The sequence below is a fragment of the Lonchura striata genome, chromosome 3, assembly GCF_050655825.1.
Source record: "Lonchura striata isolate lonStrDom1 chromosome 3, ASM5065582v1, whole genome shotgun sequence".
In the NCBI taxonomy this organism is placed as follows: Eukaryota; Metazoa; Chordata; class Aves; order Passeriformes; family Estrildidae; genus Lonchura; species Lonchura striata.
Genome location: NC_140705.1, coordinates 91,899,459 through 91,914,673, shown reverse-complemented (window position 1 = coordinate 91,914,673; position 15,215 = coordinate 91,899,459). Strand labels below are relative to the sequence as shown.

Sequence of the window (15,215 nt, the reverse complement as noted above, 5' to 3'; positions counted from 1 at the left end):
TAATTGATTCTTTTTCCTTCCTTTTTAAATCTGTGGTATTGTGGTGCTGCATCAACAGTAGCTCTTGACACAAGAATGCACATTATGGACTCCAGGGTAGGAAACAGAAAGAACCATATGAGTAACCAACCCATACCCACTACGCTGGTTACTGGCTGTTTATTTTTCTTCAGAAACCAGCAAACCAAGCTTTGAGTTTGGAGAGCCAGCTCTCTCATGCCTTTGAGGGGAGCCCCTTTCCACACAGGGAACATCCAGAGAAGCTGGGCCCTAGAGCCCAGGAGGAGAGGTGAGTCATGAGTTCTTGAATTGCTGCTAACATTGAGAGCCAAGCAGTGCTGTCCATGAGCAGATACCCAGATTATTCATCAGCAGATTATCAGCAGAAAGAGAGGCACCTTCAGGCTTATATGACGGGTAAATGGGGGTTTTCAAAAATCTAATACAGAAAGTGTGGGCACCAGCCGTAAATTCACATCCATTTCTCTGGCAATCTCCGCATGACTTATTCAAGGCAGTACAAAGTCTCTGTGACAGTTCACAATTGCACCCAGATTGCTTGACTCAACCCTATTCTTCCCTTAGGCACACTGTCTAACGTGTCCAGCAATGGATAAACAAATTAGGATCCTAAACCACCTTTTCAAAGAATCTTGGCATAACATTGCATTAAAACGATGGCATATAGATTCTTAATTCACTTAGTCATTTTTGAAAATGAGCAGAGGATCATGCTAAAAATACACTTATGCTTTTTTCAAATATTTAAGGGTGGTTATCTGCATATGCTGTGACAGCCTTTTGACCTCTGCATGTATGAAGACAACAGTCAGAATTCACACACCCTGCTGGTGTTTCTGTCTGGCCTTGCTAACTGGCCCCTAACCAGTTAATGCTGCCTTTATTTAGGGGAGTTCTCTAAAAGTCCATGACAAACAATAGATACTGAGAATCAGATTTTAGCTTCATCAAATGGCACTATATAAAAAAAAAATCCCCAAACCAAGACTCTCAACAAAGATGTCAGTGACTCAACAGCTCTCAGTAACCACTGCAAAATAAACATTAGGCAGTGATTGCTATGTAGGGGTTGAGCATCTGCTATGAACCGTATTTTCATTGAACTATTATTCTAGCAGAGTAGTCTCTCCCCAGCAGGAGTATGGCTGAGGGGCAATACTCCAAACGTGGAGTGTGCTAATGTACAGAAGTCCCCCCTTGCATACCAAACACACTGTGCTCCACCAGAGAAATCACAGAAGGTTTTTGTTTTGAAAGAGGAGGTTTGACAATAAAATATAGCATTTAAATTCAGCAGCTTTCTGGTTATTTGTGTGGTATCATGTCCCCCAAAGCAAATGTCTCTGAGGGTACCTTTAAACATGGGGTTCGACCCACAGCAGGGAGATGCTGCCCAGTGCCAAACCAACACTGAAAGTACACATGGCAAAACCCCCTCTCAGCAGGAAATATTAGCCAGGATGAATCCATAAAAGTACTCAGCCAACTACTTCCCTGTGCAGGGAGCTGGTGTGGTCTGGTGAGATGTCTCTGCCACAGGCTGAACTGGGAGCATTTGGAATAGACCCAACCTAAACCATTCCACACTGATAGCGAGGCCCTGCCCGTCAGCTTTGAACCAAACATTCCTGGGAAAACACACTCTGGGAACTCCAACTCCTAAAAGAAAGCTCCTTTTGATGGTAAATATGGTAAACTGGAGGAGTGCTTGTTCTCTGCCATGATCTCGGGTAATAGAGCCAGTTCTCTAGACAGAGCTGAGCTTTGGGAATCGGCTATTCCTGTCAGAGCCGGATTCCTCGCAGCAAGAATGCTTGCAATCCGTGCGACTCTGTCCCAGGACAGCATGGCTGTGTAAACAGATGGCTGCAGTGGGATTATACTGAAATTTCACATCATACTCTCACAGCAAGGCCAGCCTCCAAAGCCCTGGCTCTATTTTTACCTGTTGTGGGACAGGACAGTGGTATGTGGGAAATACAGCTGGAACAGAGGGAAATAATTTCACTGCTCCCTGCACAACAGGAGCACGGGTGCAAGTCTAAACCAGGTCTATTAAACTGTGCATTTTCTTATTCCTATAAAGTGTTGTGTACAAAAACATGGCACACTAGGTATATGCAAGTGCTAAGCCAAGTCTGGAAAGCAACCCAAGTTTTCTGTACCTGTTCTAACATCTGCAGTAGTGCAGGCCGATTTTCAGAAATGCTGAGAACTCTCATGTCACAGTCAAGATGGCCAGGACACACAGAGTACCACCACACAATTTCAGTAGGCTTTAAGCAGTCACACAAACAGAGTAACCCCACACCTCATCAGAAGGCTTCAGGTACCTGCCCATACAGACTAACATCACTCCACCTCAGGAAGCTGCAAGCATCTGCCCTTCTTGTTCTTTAGCCCAACCTTTTCTACCCTCACGTTCATGCATGGCAGCTGTGTGCCCTCTGTTCCCTTCTGGGGTTGCTCAGTGCACCTGGGCACTCCATGGCTCCTTACCTTCAACACTGCTCACCTGTCCTGCACAGCTGTAGCCCATCAGGGATGGGGCTGGGCCACAGCTCCACTCCCAGTCACCACAAACTCTGTGCCTGCACTCTCAGATCCCACTGGAGCTAAAAGGCAGAGCCAATAATAGCCAGCCTGAATAAACAACTGCTGAAACCTGTGTCTCTGAACAATTAGACTCCTAAATGTCTCAGAATAATCTGTTTCATGCTGCCAAAATTTGAACACTTGTTTTTGCAAACTTAATGACAGAACTGTAGCATTTACATGATTGTACAAACAACATCAGCACTAACTTTTAAAATCAGTATCTTACAGGCTCCCAGTTTTCCCTATACTTTTTTCAATACATATATAATTTAAAAGACTATTTTTTAGTGCTTGCTAGTATGAACATCAATTACATTTGAGCTCTCCATCCACACCTTTGACTAAAAAAATACTTGTATACCTCACTTCCAGTTAGGAGTTCTAAATTATTTTCTCAAATTTCAATCTAGAACAAAGCGAGTATTTAATAAGAAAGGGTTTTTTTTTAGCCTGGCTATAAAATATCATTTGCAGGATACTCTAGAAAGAAAAAGTTGAACTTGACAAGTACAGCTGATAGAGAAGATAGGAGTTGATTGATGACAACTGCTGCAGCTTTTAATATCACTTTATCAGTCATGACACAAGTGATTTCTGATGTGGAGTGATCCTTATAATTCCTCTCAGAGGCTGATAAATGCAAGTGGATGGGGAACTAAAAGTCCTGATCCAAAGTCCCTTAAGGAAACAAGCTTTAGAGAGTGACTCAATAAAAATTCCCAACCCAAGCTGCCTGTCAGTGGAAAAACCAAAGAAGATTCCAAAGGGCAGTTAAGCAGCCAATATCACCCAAACATGAAGGATATTGATCCTTCCTTTAGAACACTGAAAATCTCCCTGTACCTATTAAAATGTCATGAAGGAAAAGAAAGCTTTGGGATGAAATCTGGCTTGCATGGAATAAGACACCATATAAACACACAGGAAGGAGGCAGTGCCTTCCCTCCAAAGTTTACAACAGGGCTGGAAACTGGAGTTGGATACAGCACAAGGAAACAGTGAGGCGAGATTGGCCGTGGCAAAGAACATCAGCTGTCTCCCCTCTCCTCTGCAAAGTGCCAGAGCATGAAACCTCTCCATTTCACCTGAGAGGAGCAAACCACACTTTGCCAAAAACAAATCAGCCTTTAACCTTTCCAGTCTTTTAACCTTTACATAAACTGTGCTTGCTTCCCCGTGCGAACAATGGCCTTATTGTTTGACTTAAAATACAGTACGTGACCTGTGATGTTAGGAAATGAATGAATTGTTGTGTTGTCAACAGTTGCTCTTTTTCCACGCCTCCCTATATCTAGGAATTTTCCCTTGCACTTAAGTTTTAAGGAAAACACAACACTTGTGAGAAGGCTGCTGATACCTCAAGTTGACAAGTTATAGTAGGGAAATAATATTACATAGATTTTGAGTAATTCAGAAAATCCTAATCTCAGCCTGCTTTTAAAAAAATTCTCTCTGATTTAGGCATGTTAATTAATTTTCGAGAGTTTACATTGCCCAGAAACTCTGATTTCAGACACATAGAAAGAACTTGAAAAAATCTGGCTACTTATTAAAATGCCAGAATAGAAGCAGAGCCCTTCTGAACATCTGGCCAGACTGTGGGTATGTGACTCAAGATGACTGCATGAGAAAATACAGGGTAGGTAAGAGAGCAACAAAAGATTAGGAGGAAAAATTCAGACACTCATTCAGTATTAGACATGAAGTCCTTCTTCAAACACTCATTGCTTACTACAAGTTCATTTAAAATTGGAAAATGTCCAAAACTGTTATGGCAAAGGTGAAGATAAAGCAGATTTTTTACACAGAACAGAGAAGGTATCCAAAGCATCCATCTTCTCAAAGATAAGAGACAACATGATGATTAAGGAAGAAAAACTTAGGGAAAGGGATCCTTAGAGTTCAAAGAAGCTTCTAAAAAGAAATTCAAAACCAATATGAAACATCCCTTAAGCAATTACACACAGTTACTAGATTAGAACCCTTCAATCTGTTCAGGAAAGGAAAGATTCTCAGTTTTGTGAGACCCACTGGATACTGAATGGACATGTGAACATGTGTTTGTGTAAAGGAAATATTTACACAGGTTGGACTTATTCCTACATGAAAAAACAGGTGTGGAAGCTACACACATAAATGTACATTTCCTGGGCCAAAGCACTGTGTGACAAAGCTGATTACAGACTTCATTGCCCATTTCAGCCAACAGCATCACAGCCTGAGCCAGCTTTCATTTTATTATATATTGCCTTGAGAGAGTTTAAATTTAGGAGAAGGATCTTTTTTTGCTGCTTTTGGTCAGCAGTCTCCCTTCAGCCACTGCTTCCATGAGCTCCTGGGAAATGACCAAAAATATTTATCTGATTGCTCTTTGTGGGACATGCTTATGCATCACAGCAATGTGAAAGGGATGCCACTTCAGTGATAGAATGCATATTTTAATCAAAGTCTGAGGAATTATTACCCTATAGCTCTGAGATTTCAACTTAAAAAATTCTATGTGAGCCCCTCAGGGACAGGTCAAGAAGCATAAGACACCCCCAACATACTACCTTCAGAAAATTAGTGTGAATACATCTTAAATTTGGTAGAACTAGAAATCATCTAAAGAGAAAACAAAGTATATCAAAGGAGAAGAGGAAGGTTTCCCAAATAAGGGTCCTGTGAGCTACCAAGAATGACATTTCCATGCTTTTCATAAAAAAAAAAAAAAAAAAAGGAAGAGAGGGAAAGAAATCGTTCCACATAATGCAACAGCTCCTCAGTTAATGTAAACTGGCGCCAGTTCATTGAAGTCAATGGAGATACAGTGATACATACCAGCTGAGGATGGGGCTCTGAATTTGTAGGCATCTGGCATAATGCCAGCCTCTGTCTGCATACAGACTAGTATTGTGTATGTAAACACTGTCTGACTCCCTAAAAATCATCATTTTTAAAAAATGCTTTCTAGTGCTGGTGAATTTGTCATGTCAAACAAATCGTGGGCTCCCTGTTTTCAATGCCTCCATCTGGGCAGCAGATCCTGGCAGCCCTGCACGGGCTCTGGTTTTGCTCACCAAATTCCACCAAGCTAAAGGATGGTTCGCTCAAAGCACAGATCAGAACAGAGTCCAAAAGAACAGCTGCTTCCTCTGCCCTGAGTAATAAAATATTAACATTTCATGCTAAGACTGTTGTGTATGAGGGCTACATGGTGTATTAGGAAGTAAAGGGAGGTGGTTAAGCTGCACCCCACTGAGAACCACCAGAAGTTCCAGATTCCCCTCTCCACCTCCAGTCATTATATCCTCACACCACAGACTAATTCTCCATTGTTGTCCAGCCCACAGTCCCTCCTTCCCCACAGTGAATAAGAAAAAAACTTTGGCCATATCTTGCTAGCTTCTTTCACTTGCTTTGGGAAGAGACAGAGTCCAAATCTATTTAATCCCTTAAACAGATTGGCACTGTGGGTTTCCACACGTTTTCCTCTGGTGTGTTACAATACATATCTTCCCTACCTATATCTGCAGTTCAGGATTTTGTTCCTCTCCATTGCACCACTCATGCTCAAATGTGTTCAAAGAGAACACCTTTTGGGTATTCCAGAGATGTCAGTCTGAGGGGCTGACTACTTCTAGAGCATCTATTTCACTGTTTCCAAAGGGAACACCACAACATTTTTAGTTGCCAATTTTTCTATTTATTTGCATGACCACATAAAACGAAGAAAAAGCACATACGTGTTTTTTCTAAGAAGATCATGACAGGTGCTCATTTGAGGCAGGTAGAAATGTCCGAAAATAAAGGTGCTTGGCAGCAATAAGATCAGAGACAAAATCCAAGTTGGACTTGGCTTTCAATTCCTATAATTAATATGCTTCAAAGGCATCTGAGATTTCCATGAGGGTATACAAACCTGAGCAAGATCAATAAATCTATTTCTATATTGACTATCCAATTCTCTTACTCATTTAAATGAAGTCATTAGTATTTATACTCAAAACTGAGCCTTAAGTCAGATGTGTGTTAGTTTTCCCAATATTTGCTTTTTAAGCCATAGTACTTGGAGGGAAGAACAAGTTTTTAATCCTTATCTGTGTGCCAGATTTAATAAACACATCTGCAACAGACTGCTAACACAAGCACTTAAAATACTTGGGTAGAATTTATGCTCACTTAAATATACTCTGCCATTTATCCAATAAAATGTGATTATAAAAACAACAAATTCACCTGATTTATGAAATATTTACATGTCATTTTAGGACCAAAACCAAATATAATTAATAACTATAAAAACAAGGGCTAGGAAACCACCACTGTTTGGTCATACTTTCAATTGTTGACAGTAGTTTGGTTAATTGAAACATGTGACCTGTGAAGAGGAGGGGGAATTGTTTTTGGGTTTGAGATTTTCACTTGTTTGTTGTTTGGGGTTTTTCTGAGATCACAGACATGATGGGAGAAAAAGTCAACAATAACCAACAAGAGATTTCATCAAGAATTCAAACCAACCAAAACTGAAACCTGTTTTGGTTGGAAATGAAGAAAAGGAAGTGGGTGCTCAGATCCAGATCTAAATTAAGTTTAGCTGGTGGTTTGGGGTTTGGTTTCATGACCAAATCAGGGATGGGGTTCTCATACAGACCTGGTGATGATGAAACCTTCTAAACTTGAATCGTGTAGCGTGAAATCTCATAACCTGCTGTTTTGAGACTTTGGTCCCCAAAACTGGAAATCTTTTCACAGTTAGGGCTGGTTGGCCGACACTACAGTTTTGGATGTGTCTTTTGGAATGGATTCTTCAAACTTCTCTTCCTCAGTCACTGTTTTCCATGATTTTAGATTCATCAAGGTTGGAAGAGACCTTTAAGATCAAGTTCTACCATTAACCCAGCACTACCAGTGTAATGTGATGCACAGGAAGAACTTAGTACAAAAAAATCTGACATTTGCAACTGATATTCAAAGTGTTTTAATCGAACTTTAACCATTTTGGCCCACATGCAAAAGAATCACCTTTGCCTTTTACTAATATCCAGCATAATTCAAGATTCTGAGATACACAAGGAAAGCAAGTGGCAGAGCACAGACCCTGAATCTTAGGAAAGCAGATGGTGCCTGTTGTAGGGAACTGGTGGGTGGCATCCTGTGGCTTCTGAAAGACTGAGATTGTCTCCAGGGTCATGTTCTTCTCAGCATGAGAAAGCCCCACCCCTGTGCTCTGCATATCAGCAGAGCAGCTTGGCTAAACTGGGAAATCCTGACAGAGCTCCAGTGCAAAAAGCCATACACAGATGACAGAGGCAAAGATAGACTACAAAGGACGAACACAGAAACATTTCTCAGGCACAAAAGGATGCTTTTAGTAAAGGCAAAGAGTTCAAACTGGCATGTTAAAAACTACAAGAACTTCTAGAATCACTTCAATAGCAGAAAAAAGAAAAGGAAGAGGTTCAGCCATCAGAAGAGATGGGTGAATTTTACAACAGCACACCCAGGTAAGGCTGAGGCTCATGATGTTTTCTGTGCCTCAGGTTTCACCAGAAAGGTCTACTCAGCCTTTTCACTCCCAAATACAGCTCAAAAGCAGAAGTTCTAAGCAGTCAAAGAAAAGTCAGGGATCTCTTAAGAAATGAGGTCCCCATGCTACCAGAAGGGATGGGACAAGAGTGCAGAGACCACCGGTGACATGGCAGGGATACTTTCTTATCACTGATGGAAAGTTATGGAGACAAAGGGAGGTCTTCAGTGACCAAAGAAAGGCAAATATTTGACCTATCTTCAGAAAGAGCAACTAATGGAGATGACCTCAAATCCTGGATGCAGTAAGCCCTTTACTGGAACACTTTAGGGGACTCTCCAGGGCAACTCTGCTTCCCAGTTCCTTATTGTCCATGCTACAGAAGTCTCTTGACTCCACTGATCCATAACAGTGGCAACATCAATTCAAAAAGGGGACAAAATGTGCCACGAAGACCAGGAGTGCGAGTGAAGACAGTCTGTTCCCAGATCAGATGATCCAAGTCTGTCCTGCTCCCACTGGCTGTTAATTCAGTGTTCAGAGGCCACAGCATCCATGTAGTCCCACAATCTATGGTATGGAATTATTTCTATAAATGGAAGCAGTTATGCTGGCAATTGTTGTTTTTGGGTCAAACTAAGATGTGAAAAGATGTGCTTAAAGCAAAATTCACCCCTTTCCTAAAAAATAAACACTGCCTTTGCAGTAGATCTTTTTTCTCCTCTGTATATGTACATGCATAAATACATTTATGTATACATGTATTTCTTATACATATATACACACACACACACACACTCCCTCTCCATAAAAGGTCTTGGTAAATACAAACTGGATTTGACTCGGAAGGGAAAGAGGCAGTTTAATTTTAATAGGCTACACACACATATCAGACAATATGAAGGACAAAAAAAAAATCCCAAACTAAGACCATGTAAGGTATGTATCAACCAGTTCTGAAAAAGGTTCCCACTGGAATGATTCCAGACTAAAACAATGAGTCATCCCCTACGGAATCCTGTCCTCACATGAAATATATAAATCATTGTCCATTTTAGAAGGATTACGCCAATAGCACATATCATTAAAATGTTATTTCTTTTAATAGTGCTAAGACAAAATCCAGCATTTTGTTCCATGGATCCTGATTTGCAGTGTTACCAGAAGTCTCACCATGGTCCCCCAGGGACAGAGTCACAAGGACATTCAGTTCTTGCACAGTCAATGTATGTTCCCATATGCCTCAGCAAATCTGGGCAAATGCAAACAAGATCCCAGATTTCAGAAGTCCCCTCCCTTTTTTTCTTTCTTTTTTTTTTTTTTCATTCCATGAGACAGAAGAGCTGCGTGAAGTGGTTGTGGTAGAATAGAGAACAGAATATCGTAATGCCATGCCCAAAGTTCTCAGTGCTTAATGTACAACATTAGCAGCTTTGTGACTTCTCAAATTAAGATAGTGTCTGTTTTATAGTCCCAGCATAGAAATTACTGAATTTCTGCTAATTGTTGAAGAGGACAAAGGGGATGTGCTACCTAAGGAAAAAATAAGACTGAAAATACTAATGGAAAGCATAAGATTAATGGCATAAAAGTTGGGGTAGGTAGAAAAAGTTCATTATATGACATTCCAAAGGAACAGGGTTTACTTTCTATCAAGTGTTTCTTATTAGAAATGTGGAATGACAAACACAGTTTTCAGTGCATGATTTCAAAGAAAGGCCTATCATATGATGCTGAAATGTGACACAGATAAATCATTATTCCTGCACATAATTTGTTCTCCATAACCCCCAAATGCTTCACTCCAAGTGTCACTGAACTGCATATTGTATAAATATATGTCCCCACTAAAACTGTTTCATAACTCCAGCTGAAACAACTGGTCCCTGACTTCCACAGCAAGAGAAATCAAGCAGGGATTCTCTATTTTCAAAATGAAACTCACTCATCTGCATAGGTAATGAAGACATCTTTAACATTTCTTTTCTCTGGGGCTTTTTTCTCTGGAATAGTTTCTGTCATGGTCTCAGCCAAGAGCTCACAATGCAGCTTCACAAAGCAGCACCATTTCATTTTGCACCCTGCAGGAACCATTTGTCACAGTCAGAGCCTCGGTTCTACCACTCTTCAGGCATCTGGGGCATGAAAGAAGGAACCTGGTGATCACTGAAAACACTGCTGGGTCACTGCTGCTTCATTGTGGCCCACTCCAGAGAAGTTACCTCACTGGAAATGTCTGGTTTAGTGCTGAGGTCAGAATTTGAAGGGGGTTCTACCACAGTTCATATGGAGCTGAAGAAATAATCTTTCTCTTTGGTCAAGTCTGTAACATTAAGCACACATGGTACAAAGTCTCAGTGCCACAGAGGAATTAATTCTTTTTTATTAATTCATATGCATGAAAAATTGAAAAAACCATGAAAATGTTTATATGGGATTTTTTTTTTAAGTTACCTAAATGAACATTTATAAACATGGAATGATAGAACAGATAAATAATTTTTTCCCAGGCCTATGAATTTTGGTTTATTGTCCCAAACCAAGCTATAATTCTATGGTATGCTCAGGAAAATAAAATGAATCGTGGGACTCTGAGGAGGAAGAAGCTTAGTAATGAGCTTTGCAGTCAAATCAACCAGTCCTCATAGCCCAAAAATAGTTCCATCTTTACAGTCTATTTTTTTTTGTGATTTAACTTCCACAGATTACTACTGCTGCTTCCCATGGGAGAACATACCATGACAGCTTTCACCACCAGGAAGGTTTTCCTGACATCCAGCCTGCATATGCCTTTTTCTCAGTTTTACCCCATTAGTTCTAATTAAAACTCCTCTGTATCAGGTGAAATCCCTTCAGTCTGGAGCTTTTGCATTCAGTTATTACTCGTGGGCTGTCACTACTGCTCGCTGTGCATCACTTCACACTCACATAAGAGCTGACAACGTCTAAACACAGCAAAGCTCAAAGACCAGGAAAAGATCAGGATTGCTCCAGCTTTCATCAAGGAACCACATTTTAGACTCCTGTTAAAGATTAAATGCAAGCTGTACTGGTAGTACAGTATTTTGTAAAGCAACTAATTTGAATTTCCAGTGCTAGGGACAACAAATATTTGTCTTCTTGCATAATTTTAATATAAATTTCTTGATCAAGTATTTATAGTAAACTTAATAATGGTTTTGGAAAAGTATCTAGACTCATGCAGAAAAAGAGAAAGACAGAGCACAGTGACTTTTATCTTAACTGTGATCTACACATCCAGGCTTTGAGGCCAGCTGGGACTAGCAATTTTTGAAATATTTCAATATATTTAGGCACTGTATTGTAACTGACAAAGTTTGAAAGATAAAGACCTGAGCTATTGTTCTGCTCTGTTTCTATTGAGAGGAAATGCACTAAGAGCAAAGCTATGAGTTTAAAACATAGTATAGATACTGTAGAAAATGAATAATCAGATTTTATTGCTGGACAAAAGAAAATTTAAAAAATCAAACACTCAATGTATAGTTTGACTGAGTCATCACAGCAGTTCCCTCAGACAAGATTCTAAGGACATGATCCACGACCATTGAAATAAAGGAAAAGATTCCCACAAAAATGCTTACAGGCTGTGGATAAGGCCTTTAAAAATCTCCTCTTTTGCATCCCTAAAGAGGAGGGAACATTTTATCACCCAAATGTTGCAAGGACAGTTCTGTTAATCTGTGCTTGGTTAATGGAGTGATGGGAACCACACATGTATCTATACATGGAAATTCCTCAAGACACGAAATGGAAAGATCCCCATACCCACAAACTAGAAAGGATTTATCATCAAACACTTCTATTAATGTGCAAAGCTGGACACAGTTTGTCATGATGTCAGGAATACATGACTCCTGTGGCTACCAAGGGCTACTATTTATGTTCCACTTTGCAACAAATCATAGTTTGCACAAACAATATTCAACTTTCCTTCTCTTCTTCTTTAAATTATTTTATTTTTGAGCCCTGCCTTCATCGTCCCATTCCCCCAGCAAGAAGCTGGCAAGGAATGTGGAGCATCTGGGTTGGAAATGACAGCTGGTGGGTGAGACAGCATCAGTTTTCTGGCTTTTACTTTGGTCTTCTGGGAATGAACCAAAATAAGATTTCTTCACAATAATCACCCCATCTTTTGCCCTTGAATAAACTTCAGAAGGGATCATGAGCCAAGTCCTCTTTGGGCAAATCAGAAGGAGTTTTCATAGCCCATATACAAGAGTTGGTTGGAAAGCAGGATCTGTGCCCTGAAATGGGAAATTTCAGTGTTCCAAAACATGTTTTGTGCTCTGACCTGGAAAAAGTAAAACTTTTCTTCAGTATGAAGGTGTCCTCAAAAAAGTTGTCTTTAAAAAATTAAATTCTAAATACAATGTTACTTAGAGTGGGATCTAGACATAGTAAATGCAGCATGAGTATTACATTTTATCAGTACCATTTAGAATTAAATATTACAACAAAAAAGTTTGAAAAAAAAAAAAAACAGCAAAATTCCATGGTTAAAAAAAAAGCAAAAAACCACAAAACAACCAAAAAAACCCCACCTTTTAAACAAGCCCAGGAAGTAGACTGTGTGAATGCATGTGCTGTTTGCAATGACAAGGACACCTGTGGCACTTTTTTGTGCATAAAACACTATCGGTATCATCAAACCATTTTTGGTTGTTGTTTTTTTTTGTTTTTATTTTTAATTCTTACATGACATTTAATGAATACTTGGGTGTGTATTAATCTAGGACTCCTTACAGGAAACCCCTATGCTCTGCACTGTTTGAGCAGTGGCCCTCCAGCTCTAAACTGTAAAACCATGTACCCCAAATACTGGATAGATCAGTTGTTTTTCCTTTCAGTAAAAGCTATCTTACCAGGTTATTGATACTGAAGCTAAAAGACAGTAAATATCTCTTATTATTTAGATGGGAAGCACATCCCACGCCTGTGCTTAAGCCCCACACCTTAGTGCTTTGTTGGGAGAAGGATGCAGACAATGAGCTCTCTGTGAGCCAGGCCTGTGTAATGCCAGCATGGTCAAACTCCTTGTGCAAGCACAAGAATATCAAAGGCGGGCAGGGAGCAACTGGAACCTGGGAGACAGGCTCCTTTTCACAGACATTTGACTAATCTGATGATGTATCCGCAGCACTATGTGCACTGGGGCAAGGAACCTGCCTCTACAAGCAGCAACCTTTTGCCTGTCAACAGGGTTTACCCAAAGGAAAGCAGCCCCAGCCCCATGGATTTGTGCAGCAGGGCTCCCAGCAGCCTCAATTATGTTATGAATACCTTGGGTATGAGGCTGTAATGCAAGAGAATAATGCTGGTAAGGGTGCACGAGACCGACTTCATCTGCACATAGGCCCTGATAGCCTCAAATGGGGTTGGCAGGGGGAAAAGAGAGGAGAAAATCAGACCAAGGTGTCCTCAACGCAGGGCAGCAGCACTACCAGTGTGTTCATGATATCCAGTAGACAAGACGGCCACAGAAAACAGGATGAAAGCTGCAGCAAGCAAATAACTGGGGCACTCATCAAAAAGAATCTCTGTCTGAGAATGGCTGGCAGTAAACACCAAAGTGTGAAGTGCTGCTTTGGGCTCGTGGATTCATGTTTGAAGGTTGGGATGTAAACAGGCAGCTGGGCAGGCCAGATCCCAGTCTCTCAGCAGTTACTGGGAGATTCAGATGGAACTCAATGAAATCTGCATTAAATCCTCAGCGGGCAGAAATATTTCTCTTCCTGGCTGCACAAACACACTCAGTTGGTTTTTCTGTTGGTCCCTGTGAGAAATGAAGGGATGCATTTGTAGGTGCTCCAGAGGGATGGGCTGCCACTTGGTGCCTCTTCTTCCCTCCCTCTCTCCCTCCATGGCTGACTCCTGTCACTGAATGCTACAACCTGATCCCTTTTCCCCTCTTTTCCTATGACCCTGTTCATTATTTATGTAACACACAAACGGTCCTGATTTATCAGGGTATTGTCCATCATTCCATCACACAATTACTGTTTAGATTCTCCATATCTCAAACTGCTTCTCCAAAGGAATTGCTTTGGAGCCAGGGATTATTTACTGGCAACCATGAGTATGTCAAACCCTCCAGATGTTTATTATTACTACTGCTTACCAGGGATGTCAGCCAATAATTCTGTTTGTGGCTCACCCTTCACCAGGACATCAGACAACTGCAGCTTATAGTCCTGGGTTTAGCATTGGTCACCCTTCGATCCAGAATTCACTCTGCTTTCTGCTAGGCCATAAAATGGTTCAGCATCAGTCAGTGAAACTGGTCTCACCACTTTGTTGGTATTGAAACACTTTCTTTATCAGTCAAAGGGACATTACAGATGGCTAAATTGACTGATTCTGAATTTGGCCTTGTAAATGGCTGACAAATTTGTGGCAGGGTGTATTGTTGGCAGATAACACAAGGAATATTTTAAATGGCACAAGCTTTATCTGTCATTCAATGCTCAAGATAACCTCTGTGTTGGGAAAGGTGAACTTTCTAGCAGGACAGAGGTAGACAGTGTTCTTTGGAAATTTTATTCTGCTTCTCTCAGCATATTTTTTTCTACCTCCTCAGTGAATAGTTTTCTGCGCTTCTTGGACCTCAGCTTTTTAACCAGAATTATTTCCAGAAATATACCCTTCAAATAACTAGAATAAATCAGCTGGGGGCCCCTGGGCTTCCAGATAAAACTCCATGCACAGAAATCCTGTTAAAATCAAACTTGTCCTCAAATCCAAAGAACAGAAACAAGTCTTTTCTTCTTCCAAGCAACATCCCAAAGAGAGAAAGAGCTGAAGGAGGCAGGATGGAACTGGGAAAAGCAATTCCTTCAGCAGCAGAAGCAGCAGGGGCCGCCTGCTGCAGAGTATGTGTGCCAGGTACTGGGTGGAGATAAAGCAAGGGATGAATGGAGAGTCTCCTGGGAATTTCTACCAGCTGCCTGAGACTCAGAACTGAGCTAACCTGTGCCACGGGTGGGGCAGGGCATCAGGAAACCATCATCGCCTCCCAGCTGTTCCTTCCTTCCTCCACCCATGCTTACTGCCGCAGAAGCCAAGC

The 15,215-nt window shown here is 40.9% G+C and overlaps 1 long non-coding RNA gene across 1 annotated transcript in view; it reads right to left on the bottom strand.

Annotated features, from left to right (window-relative positions):
* Positions 1-1,799: 1,799 nt before the first annotated feature.
* LOC146768011 (uncharacterized) overlaps positions 1,800-15,215 on the bottom strand; it is a 124,396-nt gene continuing 110,980 nt past the window's right edge. The window contains exons 2-3 of the long non-coding RNA XR_014954438.1: positions 13,433-13,925; positions 1,800-12,443 (exon numbers count right to left, since the gene is read on the bottom strand). This is a non-coding gene — a long non-coding RNA (uncharacterized LOC146768011). The remainder of the gene's footprint in view (positions 12,444-13,432; positions 13,926-15,215) is intronic.